General features: G+C 46.1%; 1 protein-coding gene and 1 pseudogene across 1 annotated transcript in view; one reads left to right on the top strand and one right to left on the bottom strand.

Annotated features, from left to right (window-relative positions):
- Positions 1–27,126, top strand: part of Rreb1 (ras responsive element binding protein 1) — a 131,338-nt gene that overhangs the window by 7,966 nt on the left and 96,246 nt on the right. The gene's annotated exons all lie outside the window — the stretch shown is intronic.
- On the bottom strand, positions 5,650–6,969 carry LOC101575786 (annotated as a pseudogene).

The following is a 27,126-nucleotide window of genomic DNA, read 5'->3' as shown; positions in this document are numbered from 1 at the left end:
AAAAGTTTCTCCACCTAATGTAAAGAGGGATAAAAATCTTTTGTTAACATCTACGTGCTCTAAAAGCTGTCACACTGGGGCCTTTACTAATTATAACCACTCTTCATGGCTCTTGGTTTGAAGTTTACGTTAAGTAGGGGAGATGGGCACTCAGATCAAAGACTAGAGTCATTTCAGAGCTTCAATGTGTGGGCCCATTTTCTCTGCCTAGTTAGAGTTGTGTTTCATTAGTGGTATGAGTTAATAGGAGTGTTGGTCTGTGTATAATTTAACGTCTCTTTTTTCCGTTACTCCCTGGATTTAAAACAAAAATGCCAAATCCAGAAACCTGTGGAGAATAAGCTTTTATTTGTGTGTGTGTGTGTGTGTGTGTGTGTGTGTACACAGCTTACCTACTCAATAAAAGTTGATTATAGATTATATTCATAAAGACAGTCATTTTAGGGGAACTTCCTCTATGCGGAGACTTACAAAATAAAACACTTCTCTGGATACACAAAATTATTTTAAACCATGTCTTTTTTTTTTTTTTTTTTTTTAAAGAAGAGGTACATATATTTTCAAAACTAGGGAAGATGCTAGGAAAATGGAATGGGTGTCTCAAAATACAATGTAAACCATATGCACAGATTTCCTTTCCAAGCAATAAGTTTAAAACAGGGAACAAAAGAAAAAGAGAAAATAAACTGCATGGTAGAAATCCATGGCATCCTTTATACAGGATAAAATCCTAGTTGATAACATAATACATTACTACGCAATACACATGAGGCCCTGGGTTCAGTCCTCAGCCCCTAGAATCCAAAATCGAAGCATTGCTGTCTTTATTTTTAGTAAGTGCTTACTTGCTAGTTATAGTTTAGGTTTAGAGCTGGCAGATGCGTATAGTTGTGATATTTTAACTTAGTTTTATTTTTGAAGAAGCTTGTTTTCCTCCCTGATATAGAAAACAGATTTTTTTTTTTAATGTATTTAGTACAGGGTCTACAGGGTCTCACTCTGTAGATCAGACTCATAGTGATTCTCCTGTTTTCAGCCTCCCAAACCTTGGAATTATATGTGTGTGCCACCACACCCAGTCTCCATCTCAGGGCATGGGCACGGGCAAGGCATGGAACGCTGGGAATTGAACCCTGGCCACTGCGCTCTGCCTAAGCAGGCGCTTTAGTCCACTGAGCTATCTGGGCAGTCCAGAAAACAGATTTTTTTTTAAAGGCATTTTCTCTTTCACTGTAAGGCTTCTAATTCTTATTTTAGATGAGGTCAGAAACATTCACAGTGGTAGGGCCATAAATTCTAATTCTTATTTTAGAGGGTAACTTCATAAAACTGTTAAGTAACTGTCTCAAACAGGTTTCCCATGACTTGGTTAGTCAGGTATTGGTACTTAACATTTAAGGCCAAGTATAGTTTAAAGGAGGCTGCTGGGTATGGTCATATCTCCCTATTATCCCAGTTCTCAGGAGGCTAAGGCAGGAGAGTTGAGAATTTGAGGCCAGTGTGAACTGTACGTTTGGACCCTGTTTCAAAAATAAAATATGATTAAATAAAGGAGGCCTAGCTAGTATGTCTCAGAATTTTATTTGTATTTGATTATTTTTTACAGTGCTAGAGATTAAACTCAGGACCTCTTGCAGGCTAGATAAGTGTTCCAACAGTAAGCTACACCTCCAGCTCACTTGATTCATATTAAAGTCATGAAAATATGTCTTTGAGAGCCATTTGTTGTTCAAGAGCTTAGCTAGGCTTCACAATTCACTTTTAAAAATATTATATCAGGTGCAATTCAGTATTAGGTTCTCCTCTTGAAAAACAGGCATTTTTCCACAAGCAAATTTGCCAATACCATGATGTTGTTTTTTAGATTTACAGATTTTTGTTTATTTAATAAATGTTTAAATATATGTCATCTGTGCAAAGTGCAAGACATTAATATAACAAATGCTTAGCAAGTGAAGTTTGACCTCCATGTGTGGTAGTAGTAGAGGATGCTGGGAAGGAGACATCTTGGCAGAGGATGCTGGGAAGCAGTCTGAGAAAGACTCACAGCAAAGGATTCTGGGTAGCAGCTCAAGGAAGGCAAGCTGTGGAAGTGATGTTTAGCTTGTACCTTAAGAATGCTGAGAGGAAGGAAAGGGTGCTTCAGAGAGCAGCTTGTACAAAGGCCCTAAAGTTAGAAGGGAGGATGTGTCCAGGGCAGTGAGAGAAGCACAGTGTGTTTGGAGGAAGAAAAGATAAAGATGAATAAATGACTGATGAGGTGTAGGTTGGAACAAGAACATGGTGCTTGGAGTTCTTAAGTTGTGTTCCCAACTAAGCAGGAGAAGGCAAGAACATCAGAAATACCAGGCCAGCATAGACAATGTAGCAAGATTCAGTCTTCTCAAAGTAAAATTTAAGGGTTGGGAATATAGCTCAGTGGTGCAGTGCCTGCCTGGCAAGCGCAAGGTCCTCAGTTCAATTCCCAGTACAAAAAACAAAGCAAAACAAAACCCCTCAAAATTTAAAAAGGGCTGGGGGTAGGTATAGCTTGATGGTAAAATACTTGCTTAACATGTGCAAGACCCTGGTTTGGATCCCTAAGACTGGGGTGGAGGCTCTAGGAAGCTGTAGCAAGTACTAGGCCAAACAGTGGAATGAGACTTGCATTATTAACAGTCACCCCAACCCACAGTAGACAGTAGACCAGGCAGGCTAGAAGGAAGCAAGAGTGCTCACGGTATTAAGTATCTCCCTTCTGTTTGAAAGGCTACTTAGTTAGAAGGCTAGTTTTTAAAGCCAGTAGTGGCCTGGCAATGGACATAAGGAGTGGAGATGGGTTTGATAGAGATTTAAGAAGTAGGCAGGTCTTGGGGATTGGGTGGAACAGGGTTGAGAAGGAAGAAATACCTTCCAGGTCTTTGGGTTTTGGAGTGTGGGACTAAGCAAAAGTTTATGAATGGAAGTGTGTTCTCTAAAGACTTTCAGGTTAGTTTTAGTCTCACTATGTACTTCAGGCTGGATTTGAACTTACTATGTAGGCCTGATTGGCTTCCAACTCACAGGGATCCTCCTGCCTCAGCCTCCCAGGAACTAGGATCACTGGTGGGTACCAGTATTGTCTGTCTGTCTTTTTGAGACAGGGTCTTGCTATGCAGTTCAGGCTGACCTTGAGTTCAACTTGTAGGCTCAGGCTGGTCTCGAACTCACAATGATCCTCCTGCCTCAGCCTCCAGAGTGCTGGGATTACAGACATGCACCACCATGCCCAGCTCACACACTTATTCTTAAAAGTCTTTTTTTTTTTTCTAGTTGTATGTTTTATTTGGTTAAAAAGTACCTGGCATGGATAAAATATGGGAAGTACTTAGATAATAGTGAATGAAAAACAAGTCTTTTTCTTACCTGGGAGTAAATGAGTGGCTTCCTCTTTTCCTGCTTCTTTTTCTTTCCTGATGCTAAAGGAAATAGGAGGGTTTCTTTTGACTTTTGAATGGCTTTCAGATGAGATACACACCTGAATCTTAAGAATATTTAAGTTTTCATTTATTTTTGTGATGCTCTGTGTGTCTGCCCTGTGGCAGAGGGCTGTCCTTTGCTGCAGCCCTTTACTCAGCATTGAGTGCCTTTCATGACCTGATTTTCCATCTTATTTCTTAATTGGAACAACATAAAGGCTCTCTGTGGTCACCTGATGCCATTTATGTCTCGGAGTTGCATCAGTGTTTTGCTTGAGCAGTAATCTGTATGAAAGCAAAGTTCACTCAGTCAACAAAACTCATGGATCTCCTATATGTGTGCTGGGCTCTCCCCTAGGTCTGTGGGTGCCTCAGGCCAAGATCTGACCCCTTCCACAAGGAGTGGAACTTGTCCCGGTGGAGTGATTGTCCAGTATTAAAACACCTCTGATTGCAAGATTGCTACCTGACCTGAGTGGTCCTCCAGTTTTTGCTGTGTGGACTTGTGTTGAATGGCAGACCTAGTCTTTTTTGGAACCAGACAGTGCTGTTTTCCACTGAATCAGTACACACAGAAGCTGCAGAACAGGCGTGCTGTCCTGCGCTTTTTGCAAGAGCTCAGCGTGCAACCTGACCCCCTCATGACTACCTCCCACTTAGGATTCCTACTGGGGCGTGGGGGTGCCTGTCTGCACAGCCATCTCCTTGTGTCTGAGTTGGGGCCCCCTCTGTTACCATCTCCCCTAAGAAAGTTTTACCAGGGCTCCTGGCTTTGTGTAATGCTTTTCTCTTGACATCATCCAAATGATTCATCAGAACCTCAGGTAAGCCTCGGCAAGCCGCAGAGCCGCTTCTGTTTCATGATATCAGGCCCGCAAATATATCCGAACATCTCCTTGGGCTCTGTGTGGCACTGGTCCTCCACCCACATTGAGGAGAGTGGGATTTTCCATCTCTTGCTTGGATGCATGGATGTGTCCCCATAAATCCCACTAGAGCTGACGCCACCCTTTTTCTCCAGCCCAGTATTTGGTAAAATAAACTGAACTGGGGGTGGAGTGGGTGGCAACAAAGTTGCTGGGAAGAAAACCTACAACTGGGCTTAATGTTTTTAATTTTAGAATTTAAACATTGAAAATTTAAAGCACTATTCGGTCAGTTCAGAAACAAACCTTCACCTCACTGTGACCCAAAGTGTGTGGATTTAGCCATGGACTAAGAAGTGTGTTTATAAATATAGCTTCCTAGTTAATTGCTTCATAATGAATATCCAAAATCGGGGTCAGTAGTCCATGTGGTACTAAGTTCTGGTGACAGACAAGTATGAGCTCCCTTTTGGACAGCCCACCCATAACTTCATGACTTGGAGCGTGCTAGATTGCCCTGGTTGTGCACACCACACTGGTGATTTGGATTCCCTCTGACTCGACTCGAATGTGCACCACTGAGATTGGTGTATTGTGGCACCTGGATGTGAGACACTAACGCATCTTCTGTGTGACTGTCTTCAGGATACTTTAGGCCATCGCTGTGTTAAGATTAAGTGAATGAAAGTCAAATGTAGTTTGTGTAAAGGCCCTGAGGTGATCAATGAAGTGAGTTAATAAATAAATGCATTGGTAGAAGCTCAGTGAGCCTTCTCCTAGGAATTACCAAGGACTGTCAGTTAGGCCAGGCCAGGTGACATGTCTTCAGGTGGCTGTGATGGAGCCCTTCTCAGTGACCCCAAAGCCAGTTACCCTCCTAGGAACGTGGTATTGGGGTACATGCTGTATAGATGAATTTCCCCAGGAAAGTGGCACTCTGCTTTATTTTTATTTATTTATTTATTTATTTTTCCTCCTGGGCACCAGGGTTTATTTCATAACAGAACCACTGGGTACCTGGTTTGGGGCACACATATTGCTCCAGACGCAGTGGGACACAAGGTGACAAGCATGGCAATCATAGTGGGCTCCGGGTGGCCTTGATGGCATCTACAGAAGTGGTTTTGTTTTTGTTTTTTTGGCTGGCTCAGGATGCCTTCAGGGCAGGTCTGGTAAGGCTTGAGGATCTGGGGGTCGAACCACAACACCCTGATTACTTTGTTTAAGCAGTCACTTAAACAACTGAGCTAATGGGCAGGCCCCCCTCCCCATGACATCTACAGAATTAGTGGCAGGAGAGGACCTAACTACCTGGGCCCGAGGCCTGGGCGCTGGCCTGCCGTGACCTATTTGCTCAGGGGGTTTCTGAAGTTCCGGCCGGTGAACTTGGCCTTGCTACCCAGCTCCTCGATTCTGAGGATCTGGTTGTACTTGGCCGGGCACTCCGATCGGCAGGGCGCGCCAGTCTTAATCTGGCACATGCTGAGTCTCACCACCAGGTCAGCGATGAAGGTATCTTCTGTCTCCCTGGACCAGTCAGACACCATGATACTCCAGCCGTTGGACTGCACCAGCTTGTACACCTGCAAGGACTCGGTCACTGAGCTGATCTCGTTGACTTTGAGCAGCAGGCAGTTGCAGGCCTTTTCAAAAATTAACAGCCTTAGCAATACGCTTGGGGTTGGTCACTGTGAGGTTGTTGCCCACCACCTGGATGCCGGCGCTGGCCGTGAGCTTCTGCCAGGCGCCCCAGTCATCCTGGTTGAAGGGGTCCTTGATGGACACCACTGGACACCACTGGGTGATCCTTGATGAAGGACTTGTAGAGGTCGCCCAGCTGATTGGGTGAGATGTATCTACTAGGGTCGTCAGGAGACTTGAAGTCCAGGTCGTACTTCCCAGACCTGAAGAACTCGGACGCGGCCATGTCCATGCCCATGCTGATGACCACCTTGTCTGAGTAGCTGACCTTTGCATTGGTGGTCTTTAGCAACTCCAGGGCTTCCTCATTCTCCAGGATGTTGGGTGTGAAGCCACCCTCATCCCCCACATCGGTGGTGTCCTTGCCGTACTTTTCCTTGATGACGTTCTTCAGGTTTTGGTAGACCTCGGCCCCAATGCACATGGCCTCCTTAAAGCTGGCTGCGTCCACAAGCAAGATCATGAACTCCTGCATGGCCAGCTTGTTGCCAGTGCGTGAGCCGCCATTGATCATGTCGAAGGCAGGGACAGGCAAGGTGATCTTGGGGTTGCCTGCCAGGTCAGCAGTGTGGTGGTACAGAGGCACCCCCTTCTCCATGGTGCCAGCCTTGCACACTGCAAGACACTCCCAGGATGGTATTTGCCCCAAACTTGGATTTATTCCTAGTCCCGACCTTCTCAGTCATCAGGTTGTTAATCTTCTCCTGCTCTGTGACATTCAATTTCTTGCTAACCAGGGCAGGTGCAATACTTTTATTAATATGCTGTTGAGCCTTTGACACACCCTTGCCCAGATAGCGGATCTTGTCATTGTCATGCAGCTCCAAGGCCTCATAGATGCCAGTGGAGGCTCCACTGGGCACAGCAGCTTGAAAGAGACCTTTCGAAGTGTAGAGGTCAACTTCCATAGTGGGGTTCCCATGAGAGTCAAAGATCTCCTGGGTGTGTATGTTGAGAATAGACATGTTGGATTTCTGGCTACCGGATCTCATTGCCCAGGCAGGAAAAAGAGGGTGCTGTAGACACCGAGGTGCACATTAAAGTGGCCAGCTGTTCTTCGCACTGCCCACCCCAACTTCGGCAGTCTGCTTTAGAATGAGGAGTATGTTGTATTTGGTTGGATTTCTTTGCTGATTTGCTTTCTTTGTGTTATTCTTTCTGAGATGTTGGGCGTTGGACTTGGCCTCGAATGTGCTAGGCAAGTGCTCTACCACTGAGCTATGCCTGCCCTCCTTTTCTGAGCAGCTCTTGGTGAATAATGATGCAAAGATGCGGATGTTCTGCAGGTTCTTCTGTGCTTGTCACTCCATTCTGCGCTGGCAATTTGGTGGTGTGTTATATGTTGGTTTTTCACTGTACCCAAGCAAAAAAAAGTAGAGAAATATGTGTGTATTGGGAGATGGTGTGTGTATTGGAGGTAGTTAGCACTTGTTATTACAATCAGCGGCTGTGGCATATTGCACTGTTATTTTCCCAGTATGTGCAGTGTTGGAAGTGCTTGTCTTTAGAAGTCCGACGGTAGTCAGGACAGCTCTCATTTCTCTGCAGAATATGTAGAGACCTAGTCTAGCACAACAGAAAGTGTGGTCTGGAGCTGATTGAAATAAGTTCAACAAACAGCATGAGAGTCACAACCCACCATTGGTGGAAGACATCACAGGGCACAGCCAGTCTCTGTTTGCTTTGCATCAGATAAACCCGAAGCAAAACAGTCCAGTTTACCTTCTGCCTTTGGTAGACTTACTCTTCATAACTTCACTCTGCCGAGTCAGCACTGTAAAGTCGTTAGACCTTCATTTTCACCTGTTTGGTTTGCTAGGTTTCCTGTAGAAAAACTCTTGGCACGAAAGTGATATTGAGCGGGTACTGGCTACCGTTGTCCTGGGTTCTTTTCCTGTGCCTTCTTGACCAGGAGGTAGGTGCAGTTGTTATCCTGACTCAAAAATTTGGGATGGGAAAGGCAACTGGCTAGGAAGGTGCCCTAACTCTGCCAGCCCCAGTGGCATGATCTACATCGTGGCATGCAGTGGCATCCAGTGGAGAGTCCTCAGAAACGCTTTTCATCTAGAACCTTCTCTGAGGGATACTTCGAGGGCAGAGATGGGCGAGAGCAAGCATGTTGCAGTTTCTAGGAGGAGCTCACCATGGAGCAGCACGTCTTGTACTGGGGACCATAGTTCTGGGAGCCAGGGAGGAAGGGTGGGAGATCAGCATTTCATGGCGTGAGTGAGTGGCTCATGGAGGTAGTGCTAGGACTCAAACCAGCTGGCCAGGAGCTGAGTTTCCTTAGGAGGGGAGGCCAGGGAGACCCCACAGCTGAGCACCGGGCTGCACTGCTGGAGAACCCCCGAGCACACCCTGCTGGGAAGGACTTTGCACCAGGGCAGACTTTCAGTGGCAAGAGGTGCCCCAGAAGGGAGACTGGCGAGGTAGCGGGGGGCTCTCCTCCCTCCATACCCTTCGTGCGGACTCCCCCTGTAGCATGGAGTGCCAGGCTGTGCTGCAAAGAAAGACTCAGATGTTGGCCACTTGGCTGGAAACCGCATGTGTACGTGTGGGGAATTTGGGTTTGCTTTGAATTTCTGCGAGGCCAGAGCCCTGGAAACAGGGCCATTGTTGCTTGTTGTATTTTCTTACTATCCTGCCAAGGTGATGCAGTTGTCTTCCGGGGTGACCCTCAGAGACTGAGTGGCCTATGGTGCTAGAGATGTAGAAGCGGCATCAGAGTGGCTCTCATTACCAGCCTTCTCTTTAAGGTTTGTCCGTGTGCGAGGGAGATAGCCTCTAGGAAGTGTTATTTGTTGTGTTGCTTTTTATTCGCACCCCCCACACACACACACACACTGTACTGTGCAGTGCACCCAGGCCAGTGCATACAAGGCGACCTGAACAGCTTATGGCAGTGGCAGCTCTCGACTGGAGAGGCGTACTGGAGGGCTGTTTCCTGGTTTCGGGGGGTCAGTGGAGGAAGGATGGCATTGAAACTAGAGTGTAAGCCTGAGGTGGCACGTCAGCAGGAGGGCAGTGAGCAGCAGACTGGAACCGGAAGCATCCTGTGCTCTTTTTCTTCTTAAGGGTGGAAGATCACCCTCAGCAAGCTTGTGGCAGTCACCCTGCCTTAACACCTACACTGGATACCAGTCAGGTCAAGTAAAACTCGGTTGCTGCCCGGAGAACTCCCCAGCACTCCCACCAGCAGGCATGCAGGAGCTGCAGGTGGAAAGCAGCTAGGAAAACGGAAGTAATGCCAGGAGCAGCGCAGCGTTTGCCACATGGAGGAGGGCAGGTAACACATGATAGTACTTCTAGGCAGAAGGAGCAGTGCTGGTACAGGCCCTGGAGTGTAAATTGTGAAGCTTCCTTGGGGACAGGCTGAGACAAGAAGTAGAGTGTGACTGGAGGGGGCGCCTTGGGTGTCGTTGAGTTGGGGTGGGAGAGGTTGGCCTGGAGAAGCAGACTGGCCTTGGCTGTGTGGGCTGCTGTGGGCCATCAGGTGCTTTGAAGCAGGGCTGTGATGTGAGCAGCGCTGTGTTTCAGAGAACACTGTAACCCTTTAAGAACATTGGGCAGCAGAGGCCACGTCATGTTTAGCACAGTATGTAGCACAAACTGAGTCTGGTACCCTTTTTAATGAAATAATGCTCTACCACCATCACCTTTGTAGTTGCCTTGTTTTGGGTCTTTTTTGATTTTTTTTTGGGGGGGTGGAACTGGGGATTGAACTCAAGCCCTTGTGTTTGCGGTCTTTTTTGATTTTACTGTATTTCTTCCTTGAGATTTTTTTATTTTAGGGGAGTTTTTTTTTTGTTTGTTTGTTTGTTTTTGGTGCTGAGGACCAAACTCAGGGCTTCCAGCTTGCTAGGCAAATATTCTACTGCTGAGCCCAATCCCCATCCCCTACCACCTTATAAGAAAGATTTTCCAGCCTGGTCTTCAGAGCTGCCTGCTGAGGTATTGTATGTTTATCGGTGATAACTGAAGGGACTGGGGCTGCTCCATGGAGCACAGTTCTTGGGTAGCATGTGTCAGGCCCCTGGGTGCCATCTTTAGGGTGAAAAGAGCAGGAGAAAGCAAGCAAAAGAGGAAGGTGGGAATATTTACTTACAGCAAGTAGAATTCAATTAGATAATATTTAAACTTTCTTAATTACACTTTACTAATTGGCACTTAGTTAAGCTCATCAGGGAGCAGAGGTCTTTGTAAGAGAAAGACTCATTACTACTTTTCCTTCAGATACATTGGCAGGTGAACATCAGCTAGGACTGGGAAGGGAAGCCAGCAGGCGGCTGGTAATTTGCAGTCGTGATGATAGGGGGAGGCGCTTCAAGGCATCCGGTGGAAACAGTCTGTTCCTAGGATCCAGCTGCCGCACGCTGTTGCCCGCTCCCCGCTCCCCGCTCACCTGTGTAGCACGCGTCCCTGCCCCAGATGCGCTGTGGATCCATCCTCACCGCAGACAAGGCGGTCAGGAGGGGGAGCCCCGTGTGTGCCCAAGGCTTGCAAAATACCAGGACCCAGAGACAATTAGTGGCATAGTAATTACTGCAGAAACACAGTATTCCCTTGTACTTTTAGGTATTCAGAGTCCTCTGTCCTCTAGAGAGGAAATTAATTTTTTTATAGGTCTGACTTTATGCTTTTTAAAGCCTGTGTTCAGGGACTAAAGGAGCCAGTGGGGAGGGTTGGGAAATGTGGAGAGTCTCCTGTGATTTGGTGTTTTGGACAGAACACAGCTTCAGAGTAATCATTTTCATCACCTAAAGCTGATTGATGTATTTTATGATTTTATTGATTGCTGGCAACCTTTTGTTTTGTTGTTGGAACGTGCTCTATCATTTGAGCTAGAATTGTGCAGGAGAAAGTGAGCCTTTGGGGGACCAGGAAGAGAACCTCAGGAGAGGCATCTGAACGTGTCCTTGTGTAGGTGGCATTGGGAGCAGGGGGAAAGTACCCGTTCGATCCATGTGTGAGGGTCACAACCATCTGATGAGATATCGAGATATAGTTGGTATATACACCTTTTTTTTTTTTTTTTTTTTGGATCAGGGATTGAACTCAGCACCTTGTATTTGCAAGCAGATGCTTATGCCACTGAGCTATCTCCATGGCCCTTTTCTTCCCTTTTATAAAGATAGAAAGCTGAGGCTTGAAGGTGTTTGTATTTCTGAGAGGTCGTGCAGCTAGTGACAATCTACCAACCAGGAAGTTTCATATTTCATAGTCTTTTCCTACTGTCTGAATTTTATTCCTTTTTTAATTTTTTCTTTGCAGTGGAGCTGAGGATGGAACCAGGGCCTCAAACGTGGTGGCAAGTGCTCTACCGCTGAGCTGTACCACCAGCCCAGGAATTGTTGTTTTTTTGTGATGTGGATAAGCTCCCTCTACCCTGGTACCCAGAGAGTTCCTACCACTTAATTCACTGATCTTGAATTTTCCCAATCTGCTTAGATCTGAGTACTATGTGACTGCCTCCAACTTCAGGTGCAACACCCTTCATTGAGCAACTGCTGCGTTCAGGACACTTGGTTCAGGCATGGTGGAGCATGGTGGTTCTTGCCTTCAGGGAGTTTACGTTATGAAAGGAATTCAAAGTGCGTGTGGACCCTGAGCCAAGTTCCCTTGGGAAGGCCAGGACTCGCGGAAGCTCATGGGACTGGATCTGTTCTGCACTTCCAGGAAAAGCACAGATGGGATGCGGTCTGGGGGAGGTGTAAGGCCAGTTGGGAGCCAGGGTGTAATTTGGTGTTGAAGATGATGTACTTGAAGATGATATGGTTGGAGGGTTACGTGGGGCCAGGTGGGGTAAGGCAGAAGTCAACTTTTCCTCTATAAATCCCCGGGAGTGTTAGGTGTTTGAGCAGACAGTGGACACGTTTGCTTGCAGTGGCCTTGGAGGAATCCTCAGAAGGGGGACACGGTTTGGGCCTCTGTGTTTGGTGTCCACTCTGGCCCTTTACTCTGCTTCATCCTGAGGCAGGGTGCACATCTCATGGAAGCTGGTGGATTGAGTGGCTTCGTGTAGGCTTTCTGAGTGGCCTAAAGCTATTCGCTGATCTGCACACACAGCGAGGCTTTATTTCTTTACAGCCGTGGACTTGTTGAAAAGCTGAATCACATCTTCTGGCTCAGTGTTTGACTTCGCGGCTACCAATTCCAGGTGAGCCACCTTCTGGAGAGCTGACATCCTGTTGTAAGAAAGGTGTGGCCAGGCAGCAGGGCACCCAGGTTCTAGCTTGGTCCTGACCTCCAGGGTTTTGGTTCATATCCCTTTGGCCTGGAAGGTTCCTTTGGGTGCTTGGTGGTGGATGGGCTTGCAGAGAAAGCCCATAGGCCCAAAGCTTTCCTGTACATCTGAGCACTGAGATGTGGTGTTAGTGGAGCTGACGACTGGTTAGGTAGCAGCTCAGAGCCATGTGGGCCTGCCATGGCCCCAGTGTTGTGGTCCTGGCATTTGAGCCCATCTGCTGCCTCCACCCCCCAGGAGGGAAAGGTACCCTCACCTGCGCTGCCTGGGGCCAGGTCAAGTCTGAGCATATATGGCTTTTCCTGAGAAAAATTCCCCCAGTCAACGGGCCTTCCTCTGAAAGCCTGCAAAGTAGTAGTAAATCCCTTCCTGTTGCTCTCCTTGCTCTTTGCAGCCTCTGGGAGAGCTGGAAGTGCCTGAAAGAGAAGCAGCCAGAGCCAGGGCCGACATAATCCGTACACTCTGCATGTTACCCTGGATGACTCAGATGTAGTTGCGTTTGTCATTTCACAGCCACCTGCATCTGATCCCGCTCTGTGGGCAGATGCTGTGCCCAGTGCCTGGTGCTTCAGAGCATAGTGTTCTGCCTGGGGATGGCTGTGCCCCACATGGCTCCGCCCAGCTCTTCTTGCTTGAGCTATGGCCACAGTGTCCCTGGTGAAGGATGCCATCCCTGTCCCCTTCCCCAATCATGAAGGTTAATAGTCCTTTTTAGTAAACAAATAAGTAGCATCTTATGCCAGTCACCTTGAAGGCTAAGTATTTTTCCTGTAGCCCTCATCACAGGCTTGTCAAGTTGGTATCACTGTTGTCATTTTGGAAATGTGGAAGATGGGATTTAAGGAGATTACCCTAATCTCCTTAGGGTAATCTAAGGGGACAGTGGAACCCCTGCTTTTGTACTTGATCTCATTTAACTTTTGCATCCACATTATGGGGTGGTTATTTCTATTTTCCATATGAGGAAGCTAGAGCCTAGAGTTGCATACTTGTCTAAGGTCGCTGCAGTGAGTGAAGGTTTATAGTCAAACCCAGACCAATGTACTCTTAACACAAGTGCTCTTAATTTAATTGTGATTTTTTCCTTTTCTCTTCTGCATTTGTTTAAAACTTATCCTCCTTTGGGGCTGGCAAAGCTGATGGCTTCTCTTGGGTTTGATTTCTAATGCTTTCTCCATTGTTAAATGAGGAAGAAAGGGAGGGTGTTAGTGTTTATCAGCCACATACTAAGTAGTAGGCACAGGTGTGTTGCCTTTTTAAAAATTCTAGAAAACATTTTCTTCATACTAGAGCTTTTTGCTTGTATGAGTACATGCTTGCTGTACCCTGGTACCCGGAAAGTTCCTACCACTTAATTCACTGATCTTGATTTTTCTCAACCTGCAAGAGATCGTCTTCATCATGGGGACTTTATACATGTATGTAACACATCTGCATTTGTTACCCCCTCCTCCCTCCCTCCCTCCCTTCCTCTCTCCCCCCTCCCCACCCCACTGCACATCCCTAACACCTGGTTCTCTGTTAGTGCTGGAAAAAGGAATGGATGAGGCGAGGGTCATTTTACCTGCTTGGCAGGTGGAACCATTGAGACAGAGAAGTTGGGTGACTTCGTAGGCACACATGGCAGTTGAAAACAACTTTGCTTTTCACACCACAGATCTTTCTTTATTTAAAAAAAAAAAAAAAGATCTTTTTTTGCCTGTGTAAAACAAGAGTAATCAGACCCATGTCGTGGGATTATAGAGGACGCTATAGAACACTACAGATAGCCACCCAGCGCTTGGCGCAGGGTAAACATCACATGAGTGGCCTTATAAGTACTGCACTTGCTGTGCGTGGACTCTTCTTTCAGCCTGTGCCTTTATTTTGGGCAGGATCGTTCCACAGAGTAGTAACCTGGAAACTTGTGAGCTACTGAATCCTTTAGTAGTTACTCTAAAAGTTTAAAAGATAGGAAACCTTTAAAAGTTTCCTGTCTTTGTTTGACTATCAGGTGACTCAGATAGTAAAATTGGTAAAATCAGTTCAGCTCTATCTGCCCTGTGGGAGTGGTTCTCCCTGGCAAAGCTTGGCTCACCAGTATTTGCATCTTTGTTTACCATCGAGGAGTATCTGCTTGAGAGGGCCTCAGGGACTGTGCTTCTTTTATCCCCTTTATATCCCTTTAATTTACAGGTGAGGAGAGTGAGGCTGGCAGAGGCACAGGGCTGGAGCTGGGTGTGGAGCTCGGTGTGGAGTGCTGGCGGCTCCTAGGTGTCAGCACGCCCTGCTGGTTCCAGGAGCCTGCAGTCCTGTCCTCTGCGGGCCTGTCTGGGCACTGGCGTGGTGGAGCCGCAGTTGCTCGTGCTGAGATGTTAGCAAGCAGATGATATCAATAATCCACCACAAGCTGGTAAATCAAAATCACACTCCTGTTCAGACATTCTCGTAAAAGGATTGTGTTCACTAGATAATTAGAAAGTGTGCCATTACTCCAAGATTACACAGGAAATAGTCTTCAGGATTACCAATTGCTTTTGCCATTAGATCTTTGAACTATTTTCTTGCACATATGCCTTGCATTCACTGAGGAATAACCTAAATGAACTGGAAGGAAAAGAAGAAAAATAGGAGAAGTCATTATTTACTCCCGCAAGTCGGAGAAGACCATTATAGTTTACTATGTATCCCCTTCTAGTTTTCTGTTGGGTGCATGGGTGTACTGCAAAAATGAGATTTATTTGGGGGACAGTAAGCACTATTTGCCTTTAAAATATTTTTTTGACATGAAGATCATACTGTTTAGGGGAGCAGCTTTCTTGGTTAGAGATACTTGCTAGGTAGATAAATAAATGAATCCTTTGAAATACCTCCCTGGAGGCTCTTGCCATAGAGGAACACAAGACCTGCGTATGAGTAACCCCAAGGTCTAATGGCAGAGAAATAATGATGTGTTCCGAACCGCAGGTGGAATTCATGAACTCCAGGACTGACTGCAGTCACGCAGGAACTGAAGGCCGCTGTGTGACAAGTTAAGGAGAAGCTTTCTGGTCTCACCTGCTCGGCCACAGATCACAATCCAGCCCTGACCTTCTCCTCCATCTCCTCATTTCAAAGGAGAGAATGAGATTGACTCCACCAGATGGGAAGCATTGCAGCATACCTCCAAAACGCTCCCTTGCCTTTTAAAATTATCTGTGGTGCTCTATTAGACAGGACCAGGTTTGTTAGCCAGAGAGAAGCCCGAGTCCTATACCCAAGCCCAACCTTGATCCATGAAATATTTTGTGCCTTGTTTTTTCCATCTCTCTAATAGGCAGAATGTATTTCTTGTAAGGTAGTCTCAGGAAGTGACAGAGTGATGGCCCTAGGCTTCATTTAATCAGCACAAGCAAACAGAACAACCTTTGTGAGGATGTAAGCTATTGTCCTTTCACATAAAGGAAAAGTACCATAAATCAAGGGAAGTCTCCGCATCCTGAAAGCTGCTTTCAGGCAGGGCTGCAGCTGAATGACTATCCTGTGCAGGGAGCCCTTCTCCAGATACCTGCATTCTCATGTGGTTTATTTTCCTCTTTCTAAAATGGGTGCTCGAAGCATATACTGGTTATTTACTAGTGACACCACTCTTCTTGGTTTCTGACAGCAAAGTTGTTAACTTCCCAGGATGGGGGTAGGAGGTGCAGGTAGCTGTCTCAAATCTAATGTCTCCATGTTACGTGAAGGGAGGTTATCCCATAGTCAGACATGGTGGTGCATGTCTGTAAATCCCAGCCCTCTGGGAGCCTGAGGCAGGAAGACTTCAGTTTCCACCTCAGCCTGGACAATTTAGTGAGACTTGATCTCAGAGTATTAAAAATACCAAGGTGTGGTGGCACAAGCCTGTTATCCCAGTACTCAGAAGACTGAAGCAGGAGGATCTCCTGGGCAATATAGCGAGGTCTCTTGTCTCAGTTCCCCCTTTTTGTAAGAGCAAATATTTTGTTTTCACTTTAGGCAGTGTCTGCATAATTTCAAAAGCATTTAGTGTTGTCTTTATTTTAAGCTTTTATGGCCTTTTCACGTTGATAGAGGAAACCTTTCTTAGGGAAGGAAGGTGGACAGTAAGTGCCTATGAGCTGAGCCCAGGTACAAGAAGGGCGAGGGAGGTCAGTACCCCTAAAAGATTGTTTTGTTTTGGTAGTCTACAAATACCACAGCTAGGTTTTTACAGCACAGGCAAGGAAGTGGACTTGGCAGGTGACTAGGGGGTCAGTCAGCTTCCATGAAAGTGCTGTGGTCATCTGTGCAGTAGGAACAGTACCTGCCTGGCGCTCAGCCAGGTGGGTGCTGAGGCCCAGAGCAGAGGCCACGGTCACTTTGGAGGGATGCAGACCTCAACACTTTCCCCGGGGATAAACGTCATTTCAGGAATTCCAAATCGGTGTTACCGTTCCCAATCCAGCAAAAGTTTGAGTTGAAATGGGTCCCCATGTGTGTCTTCTAATTTGTCTTTTATTGATATGTCATTATAGGTTTTTTTTTATTTTTTAAAAAAATGAGAGCTGTGATATCTGAAGGATTGTCATTTATTGTGAAGTGTAGTTTAATGGTCGAGTTTTTTTCTCCTTGCCAAGCTTGTTTTTGGTCCCAGTTACTAGTAGATAATATGGTGAAAATGGAGATGTACGTGCTTTGTAAGAGATGCTATTGAGGGGGGGCTATGAATATATAATAAGCTAGGATAATATAGATAAAGTGTTCTCCGAACCCACCTACCTTCTTGAACTGGAGAAATGGTGATTTTAGGGGTAGTAGTACACAAAGCAATGAATGAGAGTCTCTAAAGACATGTAAATCTATAAACAGAGCATAAACATCTTTATTCAAAATGGACTGAGTTCTGAAGCCCAATGCTTTCAAGAGTGTAGTGTTAACAAGTGGCTCTTAAAAGCATGTCGTTAATCAACCATGTGTTACCCTCAAAAGTTTATTAAAAAGGTATGCATTGGTTCACATCCTCCTCACACGAGGGCCAGTGAAACAGAAACTTGACAGAAATATAGAGGAGAGAAAGATAAAGCCACCCTGGCACCTGGCCTCCTCCTTTCACTTCCTTTCCCAGCTCTGCCCCTCTGAGATGTTCTTCCAGAGGACAGAGGAAGCCACTGTGCTTGGGGTCACCACCCTGGACTGAGCAACAGGAGCGGCCCCAGCAGCCTAGTGCTGGGAGTTCCTTCCCCAGAGCCCCAGCTGACTTGTCACTTTTAGCTGTTGTCAGGAGGTGGGCAGTGCTGTCCCAGCTTTCCCAGAAGGCCTGTGGAGAGCAGGCCAGAGCAGGGACAGAAAGAGTGCAATGCCCTCTTTGATGCCGCTCCCTGCCCCTGGGGTGTGGGGAGCTGAGGATAGGAAGTTGGGATCCTGAGGAGAGTGTTAGGGGTACAGACCAGACTGTGGTTGCTGCACTGTTGGTGACTGTTGGCATCCAGGGAATGCTTTGGATAAACTCATGGTGTGCTATCATGAGTATGATGATACGCATGTGTATTTTGGGGTGCTGGATATGTAGGCAGATAAAACTTAAAAGTCGCTCTTTTACTGATGAATTGAAACTAGTTCAGCTGGCCCAGCTTCTTGGGGTCATTTGCTGAACGTATTCTAGGTAGTGATTTGTGTTGGGTATCTCTAAAACAGAAAGCACTGGAAAGCTGCAGCCCTGGTGAGCAAGGGGAGGCTGTAGCTGAGCTTGGCCCTGCCATGCTGGAAGGAGAGGGTGGGAGGATGGGAGTCCCTCGCCGGCCTGACTCCTCCTCCTCCCCTCTGGCCAGGAGCTGCAGCCTCAGCGGTCAGAGTGGCTGCCTGATGCTAGGCCCAGGGCTGGATTTCAGTTGTTCAGTAGTTTCCAGTGTCATCAGTCGTCACTTCCAGAGTTCCTGTTCCTTTTCCAGGGTACTCAGGTTAATCGTTCAGCTCCTTTTCAGTGGCTTCTCACTCCCTTATGCCCAGTCAAAAAGGGTCATAACTGAACTGATTTACTGTCACTGCACAAAAAAGCATTCATTAATTAAGACTTTTACACCTCAGTCAGATTAGACACCCTTTGTGCACTTTAACTCAAGGATGTTAAAGACCTAAATTGCTGAGGAAAAAACAAAAAATAAAAGAAGAAAAGGGACAGGCACTCTTCCAGTTTAAGCTGCATGTTGGTCCATGTTAATTCAGCATTTGTCCCTCAGTCTGGATGTGATAGAAAACGCCAGTTACTGTGGTATTTAACTGACATCAAACTCCTGTCCAAATAATTCAGTTGGGCCCAGCCTTCTCTCTTAATTGGTGGGAAGGAAAACTTGGGCACACACCCAGAAAAAGGAAGAAACTGTTACTTTCGTTGGACATTTAAAATTTTTATTCTGAAGGGTCTGAAGAGCATGTGTTTATTTTTTAAATTAACTGTCCATTTGAGCTTTATAACAACAACAACAACCAGAATCACCTCTAAAACTTGAGCCCCTCAAAATGATTAACTGTAAGTCTTCAATAAATGATAGTTTAAAAACTGTTGCCATCCAAAGTCAAAAAGTAGTTATTGCTGTCCCTTATAATTGAGGTATGTGTTCTAGAAACTGACGGCTTTCTAGGCTATAGTTAGGTTTTCTTTTAAATCTGGAAATTCATAAATAAGTTAAGGTAACAGGCAATTTACAAACCAATATACGGCGGCACAGTAAAAGAAGAATAGCATGATGGTTTGGTAGGAGTAATTAGAGGAAACGTACCTGTTGGGATTTTTTTGTTCTTTTTAAAGCAACTTCTTCCTAGTTGTTAGAGAAGGTAATCCTCAGTGACAGGAGTATAGTTTACCTTATTCATGAGGTATCGAAAACAGTCCCAAAAATAATCAAAAAAAATTTTTTTCTCCCTAACCAAGGGTGTATCCTCATTCCACTTTCATACTCACTTTGTGTATGGTTTCTAGCCAAAGGTTCACACATTGGCGAGTGCTTCATTTTTAGTACTGAACTGCTTTTTGGTGCACTGAATGAATTTAATATGTTAACACTCCTGTACAACCCAGAATTGCTTGGCTGCCCCTTGCCCTGCCTGCCTGGTACTGGCTGAAAAGGTACCATTGTTTGTTCTGCAAACACTGGGTGATGTTTGTTTCCAAGGTGACTGATTCTATTGCTGCTCTTTAAGCAAGGGGGGATGGGGGAGAGAGAAAGTTGCCTTTGAACACCTGAGAGCATCCCGTTTGGATACTCTTTGTGTATATATATGTGTAAGTTGAAAATTTATTTTAACTGAGGTTATTAGAGAAAAGGAATAATGTGGTAATGGAAGAAAAAGACCAAGTTCTGATGCTTAGTTCAGTATATAGTGAATGTAATGGGAAGAAGTGCTAGTAATTAAAAACTGTCTGAAGTTAGCTATTTACATTTGGAAAATTAGAGTTAGGAAAAATATTTTAGATAAGTGAAATATTTGGGTTTTTTCATGAAATAATTCTTCAGCAGTAATTTATGGCTGTTGAGACTGTTTGAGAGTATAATTACAATTAGTTATGATTAGGTAGGTGGGCCTTTTAAGTTCTGTACAAACCAACTTTTTAAGAAAAATCTGTGGAGCTACTGAGCCATTTTTTTGAGTATGTCAAAAAAAAAAAAAATCCAAAGAGAGAAAATAGATCTTTTCATGGGCAATATGTATTGACTTATTAAACTAGAAAGTTGTATTTAACAATAGTGAGAGATTTCAGATTTCAAAACAGAAAAAAAGAAATTACTTCTTGGTCTGCTCCCCCCTCTTTATAGTACCATGGATGCTGTTAACAGAACTTTGCCTTTTCACTCCTATCGGGTTTAGTACAGTTCATGCACAGGTTTCAGTAAACATTAACTACTTTTATCAGGGCTTGCAGTGTGCTGAATGGTTAGCAAAGAGTGTTCTGTAAGAGACAGATGAAATTGAGAGTCCAAGGTCACATGGATGTTGAATTTTTTTTAATTATGGAGAATTGAACTATCCTTTATGTGAGCCCACTACAAGACTGCTTTGCCTAGCATTTTTATACATTGAGATTCATACACATTTGTTGTTCAGATGCTCCATGTGAGCAGCAAGACAAGTGATTTTGATTGTTTTTTTGTTTCCTGTCATAATTGTTAAAAGGTCATCTTTGTTCAAGGCATCTTCTAAGATGAGTCTTAAGGCCCTCTCAAAGAAGCAAGGCAATGTTTATCATGGTTATTCTGAAGATCCTATTCTGGTTTATGAGGATTTCACTTTTTTCCTTTTACCAAGGGTATTTGAGATGCATCTGATCTTCTGTTTGGTTTCCACAGCTAGCACAGTAATTGGTAAACCAAGTGCTAGTAGAAAGAATGAAATGCTGCCAGATACAGAATAAAAGGGCAAATTTCGGGTATCCTGTAATATTCCGAAACTTTCCTCTTTGTATCATTTTGGGAAATAAGAATGCAATTGGTGGTTATTTTTGGTCAAAGGAGTATGCCAGTTTCAGACATGACTGGCATCAAGAGCCGACTTCCTGCCCCTCGTGCCCAGGAGATGCGAGGCCCAGAGACGGAGCAGAGGTGCCAGGTCGTCCTGCTCCCCACGGGCTGGTGGGGTCCCGCCTGCCCCAGCAACAGCAGCCCCACCGGCCGGGCTCCTCGGAGGCAGGGTCCCTTTTAGACTCAAAGCCCACAGCTAAAGCTTGCGAGGGGCGGCGGGGTCCTGTGTTCTCGCCGGGGTCCTGTGCTTGCGGTGCTGCGGTCATCGCGCCACCGCACCCTGCTTCTGTGGAGTCGGGACTGGCCGGACGTGGAGAGGACGACGCCTTCCGTCAGAAAGGGGCTCGCTCGGGGCTGCGCCGTACCCGGGAAGGCAGTCCAGTCAGCAGCTGCATGTTTGCACCGAGCAAGGCGTCCTGCACGGGTCTGCCCCCATCTCCTATGTGAAGAAGCAGGAAGTGATGGCCGGGCCGGGTCGGGCTGGTGAGGCTCAGGAGACCGCTCCGCTGCTCCCCCCACCTCCGTCCCCCATTGCGCGCCCAGCGAGTGGCCAGCAGGGCCGTCCGTCAGGGCGGCGAGCGCTGATTGGCCGGCTGGCCGTTGGGTGCGATGAGGGCGGAGCCCGGCGTTGCGGGGCGGCCCTCGCCTTCCGAAGCTTCTCTTCGTCAGACCGAGCACCGAACCTGCGGCTGCTCAAGGACCAAAGGTTTTCAGGAGCCCCTTTAGTGGCTGGGTTAAAAAAAAAAAGAAAACAAGTCCCAGGGCGGAATTAAACAATGAGTGTGCTCGAAAGTGCGGCCTCCCCTGTCAGTGTTGGAAAGTTCTGCATAGGCGTGAGCTTGTGGCTCGCGATTTGTGTTTATTCCCCAGAACAAGGCCCTGTTGTTCAAACCCTCGTTTCGGTGTGAAGATAGCACGTGGCCCACGTGAGCCTCCTGAAGCCCGCGACGAAGCCGTGGCGGGAGAGGCGGTGGCGGGAGCGGCGCCGGGAGGCCGCGGCCGCCGAGTAGCCCGGGGAGGCCTGGCGCTGTCCTTCCGGCCGGGCGCAGAGGTCGCGTCTGGCATCGAGGGCCCCGCGGTCGCTTTGGGTGTGGTCCCTGCCGGTGGACCGTGAGCCCTACCGTCTCTCTCCTGGGAGCAGAGCCGTGGCCCAGCTTTTCCAAGTGCTGTTTCCAGTCTCTTCTCCCCAAATCAGCCCCATGTGGAAGTGAGCCCATCCAGCTGGGACGCCACACCGTGACGTTCTCCGTGCTCGACGCGCATCACCACGGGGACAGCAGCAGCACTGCTGCCAGCCAGAGACCACTGGCAGTGGAAATGCTTTACGCGTGCCCTGCCCTCCTGGGCGCCAGAGGTCAGCCTTGACCCCTGTGGTGCCTCAGCCTAGGGTGACTAGGACAGAGGGGTACCCACACTCCCCAGGAGTCGTGACCCCTGCTCTGCAGGCCATTGCTGTATTCCAGAGCCATGTCCATGGCTGCCTTGCCTAGCCCGGTATCTCCACTCAGGGACTCGCCTCATTTTTGGCTTCACCAGGGCTAAACCTTTGCTGAACCTCACAAGCCAGGCCCCCACTCCAGGAGATTCAGATTGAGCGCCTCTGGGTGAAGACTGGAATTGTAAATTAGCGTTGGAAATCTCTGATGAGACAGATGAGTACATATCAGCCGCAGAGATTTTCTGGAAAAGTACTGCCAAGAAGGCTAGAAATGATAAGGAAACCCTGAAAAGGTCCTATGTGATGCCGGCTCGCTGCGAAGCTGAGCTCCTGATTAACAACAAGGTAGTGTGGGACCTGGCTAGAACCCCTTGGGCCTTTGACTCTGACAGGTGTACATGCCACTAAGGCCATAAATTTTTTAAGAGGTTGGAGCTCTGACAGAATTATCAGGGATGCTGTGTAGCTGGTACCAGATGTGTCTTTTGTTAGGGCATGGGGAGACAGTGTCATGGGTGTTCCAGCTATGGATGTTATCATGCCTTGGTGAGAAGCTGTGGGTCTTGGGTGCTGAGCATTTTCTTTAAGGAGGAGGGAAAGATGCAGATGCAGGTTTCTAGCCTGCGTTGTCCTCACTGGGACTCTTGGAACATTATCTTCTGTGGAGGTGTTGACTCAATTATCGTTAGGTCCAGCTCCTGTGAGGAGAGGGTAAATGGTACTTGGGGCCTCTTTATCTAGACCGTTTTGCCACAGTTTCTGAAGTGACAGCCTGTGCCTCTAACTGAATTCAGCCCTTTTCTCCTTCACTGTGGAACAACAGGAAAGGCAGCTGCTCATCATGTCGGGTGCAGACTTTACAGCCGCAAAACAGTCTTTGCTTTCGCAGTCTATGAATGCACCATTTGTTGTTTCGAGCACAACTGTTAGATACAACTGGCCTCGCAGCCCACTCTGCCTTCAACCAGTGTGCATCACTGTGACTTTTTTTTTTTCCTCCACATAGGCCAAATTTTTGCTTTAAATGTCATCATTTTGTCCACACTAGAATTTTTTTGACCCAGTTTACATTTTAAAAATATAAGTTCCAGAAATAAGGTTTTAATTTGGTCTGAATTCTCTAGTGATCCTAAATGAATATTTCAGTGTTTTAAAGGAAGAGATTATTTTGTAGCTTTGTTTTGTGTAGTATATACTTTTTTAAAAAAACAAACATTTTTAAACAGCTAAAACCTTGAAATCATATTTTAAATTGGCGTGAACTTAGTCTTATTTTTATTTCTAGGTCACTATATTTCTATTTGACCTTTACACATCATCCCTTTGTCATTATTGTCTACTATGTAGAATTTAAGGTAGATCTTAAAATGTTCTAGTGGCAGAATATGAATATATGAGGTGATGTGTTAATTTGCTTGATTTAACTCTTTCACTATGTGTGTGTGTGTGTGTACACTGTACATATATATAGGATTTGTGGGCCTTTTTCTGCAGTGTTAAGAGTAGTGTACTCAAAGGCTGTACTGTAGAGCTCTACCCCCAGCCTGACAAATTTTATCAATTTTATCACAATTGAAAATGTTTTAAAAATAAGAGAAGTTGCCAGAACCAAAATCTGCAATGTAATATTCTCAAGTATTTTTGGAGTTTATAGGTAACAATCATTTTCTTCTCTTGAAACAAGGTCTCCTTCAAACTTGATGCTATTAATGTTTGAATTTTTGTTTCTTTCATGTGCGTATTTTTTGGCTTTGTGTAATTATAGATGTATTGTGTAGTTGTCTATTTTAGTTGTCTACTTTGATATTATTAACACCTTTTTCTTCTGTACTTTTACCTTTTTAACAGCTGCACAAAATTGTTATAATACTACAAAACACTTCCTGGGCTAAGGAAGTGAATTTCTGTTAATATGACCATAAACACCCTATAGCAACCAGTTCCTCATGAAACAGTCCCTTGCTGAAAATGCAGAAGCTCTATTGTTAATCTTTATCTGTTGTCTTTCAAACAGAGGTTCTGGGTCACACTGTGTTTTTGCTAAAATTGAATCCTAGTGCATTCAAGAGGAAAAGTGTAATTTTTTGTGAGAGTCTGCTTTCTTTTTGACCTCACTCTACAGAGGGGAAGATCTGTCTTTTTGTGAAGATTAAGTCTCCCACTACCTGAGGAATCCTTAAGATTGAGGAGAAGACTGGGCAGCCAGAAGCAACAGGTTAGGGGCAAATGGAGCTCATCTTTTAATATTTTCCTGACAGTTTTCTCAGTCCCAAGTCTATTCTCACATTCAGAGCCTGTTTTAAATCTGTGGTACCCCACATTTTGATGCCTGGTTTTGATCTGGGCCTTTAAACTGTATGAAGTTCCTTTGGACTTTTCCTTTGCCATAGTTTCTGATGTGATTATGTGTGGCTTAAAATGGCAACTAAGCATCACCAGGAATTTTCATCAGGTAGGAGCTGCTTTTCCTGTATCAGAACCACCCAACCACCAGTGCTGCTCGGTTGATGCCTTTGTTGCTAAGCAGGTACATTTCTGTTCTGGAGGCCACCTGTTAACCCTAGGAATGCCTAATGGCAAGCAGAAAAGAAGGAAAAGAACTTGTGCTTTATGTTTACATAGTACTTTGTTCAAGTGCGTGAAAGCTGGATTAGCCCAGCCTGAGCCTGAGTTTCCCATTTTAGAGGGAGAGGAGGAAAGGAGAGCTGGGAGCTGGAGCTGGCTAGAGCTTGACAGTTTCTTTCCATTGGGGCATTGGCTTCAGTAGCTGCCAGTGACAGGCTCTGCTATTGGATTAGAATTGTGGGTTTGACCCCAGTGAGGAGTGAGTTCAGACCCTTTTTTAGGGAATATTCTCTGTATATCTGCCTTGAATCGTGTATGGTGTGGGGAAAGGCAGAGAGGAGGGAGGGGCTGCAGTGTGCATCCATTCCCAGAAAGGAGGTAAAAGAACATACCGCAGAACAGGTTGAGCAAGACTGTTAAGCCAGTGATGAAGCCTCCCCTCTTCTTCTCCCTCCTCCTCTGTTCCCACTTCTCTCCCAGGATGTTAAAACATCTTCAGACTGTCCCCACACACACGCCCCCTCCAGTGTCTGGCTTCCCCTGTCCTCGCCAGCGCAAGCACATTCAATGTGAATAAAATACTTTGTGCAGATGAGGAGGAGGCTGTGCGCGCGAGACAGGCAGGCAGCCGGCTGCAGGCCTCAGCCTGGCCAGCTGTTTCTCAAGCAGTCGCTGGGCCCTCCGTCGCGTAACATAGGCCCCATTCAGCCGCAGCATTCTTGAGTGTGCATGTATGCCTCTGCGGGCCTTGGGGTGGATGGCCTGGGAGGGGAGCACGGAGGCGGGGATGGAGAGGGAAGTGTGTGTGTGTGTGTGTGTGTGTGTGTGTGCCATGTGCATGCAAGCAGACAGGGAGGGCAGTGAGCTGGAGTCATTGCCCAGAGTGCCAGTAAGTCAGGACATTGCTGCCTGAAGCACCCAACCTTTGGGACGACCCAGGACCCTGGATGCAGAGGAATTGCTTTCTGGGAGCCAGTTGGGGTCTAATATAAGTTCTGCATATTGTTTGCACCCATTCACTCCATAGACATACCATATATAGTCATGTTGAGCTCACTCTAATGCATCGTGGGGAACCCCTCCTAATGCACAGCTAGCTCCTTTGGTCAGGGAAGCAGGCTCACATAGGCTATTCCTAGTATGTGTTGTGGCTTGCTTTGCTGCTTTTGAGGGAGTGGGGGGGAGTGGTTGTTTTATATCTTTGCACTATTTAGAGCATGTTTCTCATCCTAGTTTTTCTGTCACTGAGAGAGCTAAAGAACTGTATTGTTGCAAGGAGGAGAAACTGAATTCCCCGTGTGCATCTGTTTTAGAACAAAAGCCGTGTTTTTCTTAGTAGCTTTAACATCTCACACATTTTGTGTTTTATGGTCCTCGGTCTCCTGCTGTCTGTTTTTGGAGCATCTTTTCCCTTTGTGAAGTTGAGCTGTGCCCTGTAATGGGTACTGCTTACTGGTGGCTGTGGAGAAGTCGCCATTGTGTAACATGTGTTGCCTTTAGCTGGCCAGGGTAGGGCCTGGCAGCCGTTTTCCCCTGGGCAGGTTTGGCCTGTGGAGCAGGAGGAAGAGGCAGTAACAAGAAAGCAATACAGTTATTTTTTTTCATCTCATAAAATACCCAGGATGCTGCATTTCAGCTTTGAGTGGACAGCATTAGGCACTTGTGGTCCAGATAAAAGAGGTCTTCTTCCTTTCAACCCTCATATTTTCTTTCCTTCCTCCCCCATCCCCCCCACTGCCTTTTTTCTCAGGACATGTTGTGTAAATAACCCTTGAGAAAAGATGATTTGCCAGGTGGGATAGTAGGGTAGAGACAAGATGTGTACTTTCTTTCCCTTGTTTTCTTTCACTGGTCTCCTCAGAGTGAATTATGTCTGTGTGTGTGACAGTTAATTGTACCATCCTTCCCCTTTCCTAAGCTGATAAACCCCTCTCTGTCTGCTTCCATCAGGCCTCTTGTTTGAGAGGTTCCTTATGCAGTGGAAGAACAAAGTGACACTTTGCTTATTTACTGAAGTCTCTCTAATGCACATTCATAATGCTCTAGATTATACTTTTATAACTTATTTTTTCAACTTATAGAATTGAACTATTTCAGGTAGGACAATTAGTTACAGTTTCCTCAAAGAACATCAGTGAATTCAAGGAAACACACACACTTTAATAAGCTATATGTGTATTTATTTTCAAACTGGAAAGGACACCCAGAAGGTAATCTTGGTAGGTAGTGTTTAGAATAAGACACTGGGCACCATCAGAGGACAGATTACCAGCAACTGATTAGTATACAGTTGACTCAAAAGTAATATATCTTGGGACCAGGGAAATGGCTCAGTGGAATAAGCGCTTCCTTAGCAAGCGCAAGGATCTGAGTTCAATCCCCAGTTCCGTCAAAAAAAAAAAGT

This window comes from Octodon degus, unplaced genomic scaffold (assembly GCF_000260255.1).
Source record: "Octodon degus isolate 3935 unplaced genomic scaffold, OctDeg1.0 scaffold00023, whole genome shotgun sequence".
Taxonomy (NCBI): domain Eukaryota; kingdom Metazoa; phylum Chordata; class Mammalia; order Rodentia; family Octodontidae; genus Octodon; species Octodon degus.
Note: the sequence above shows the minus strand (reverse complement) of the source record. Positions and strands in the feature narration are given on the sequence as shown.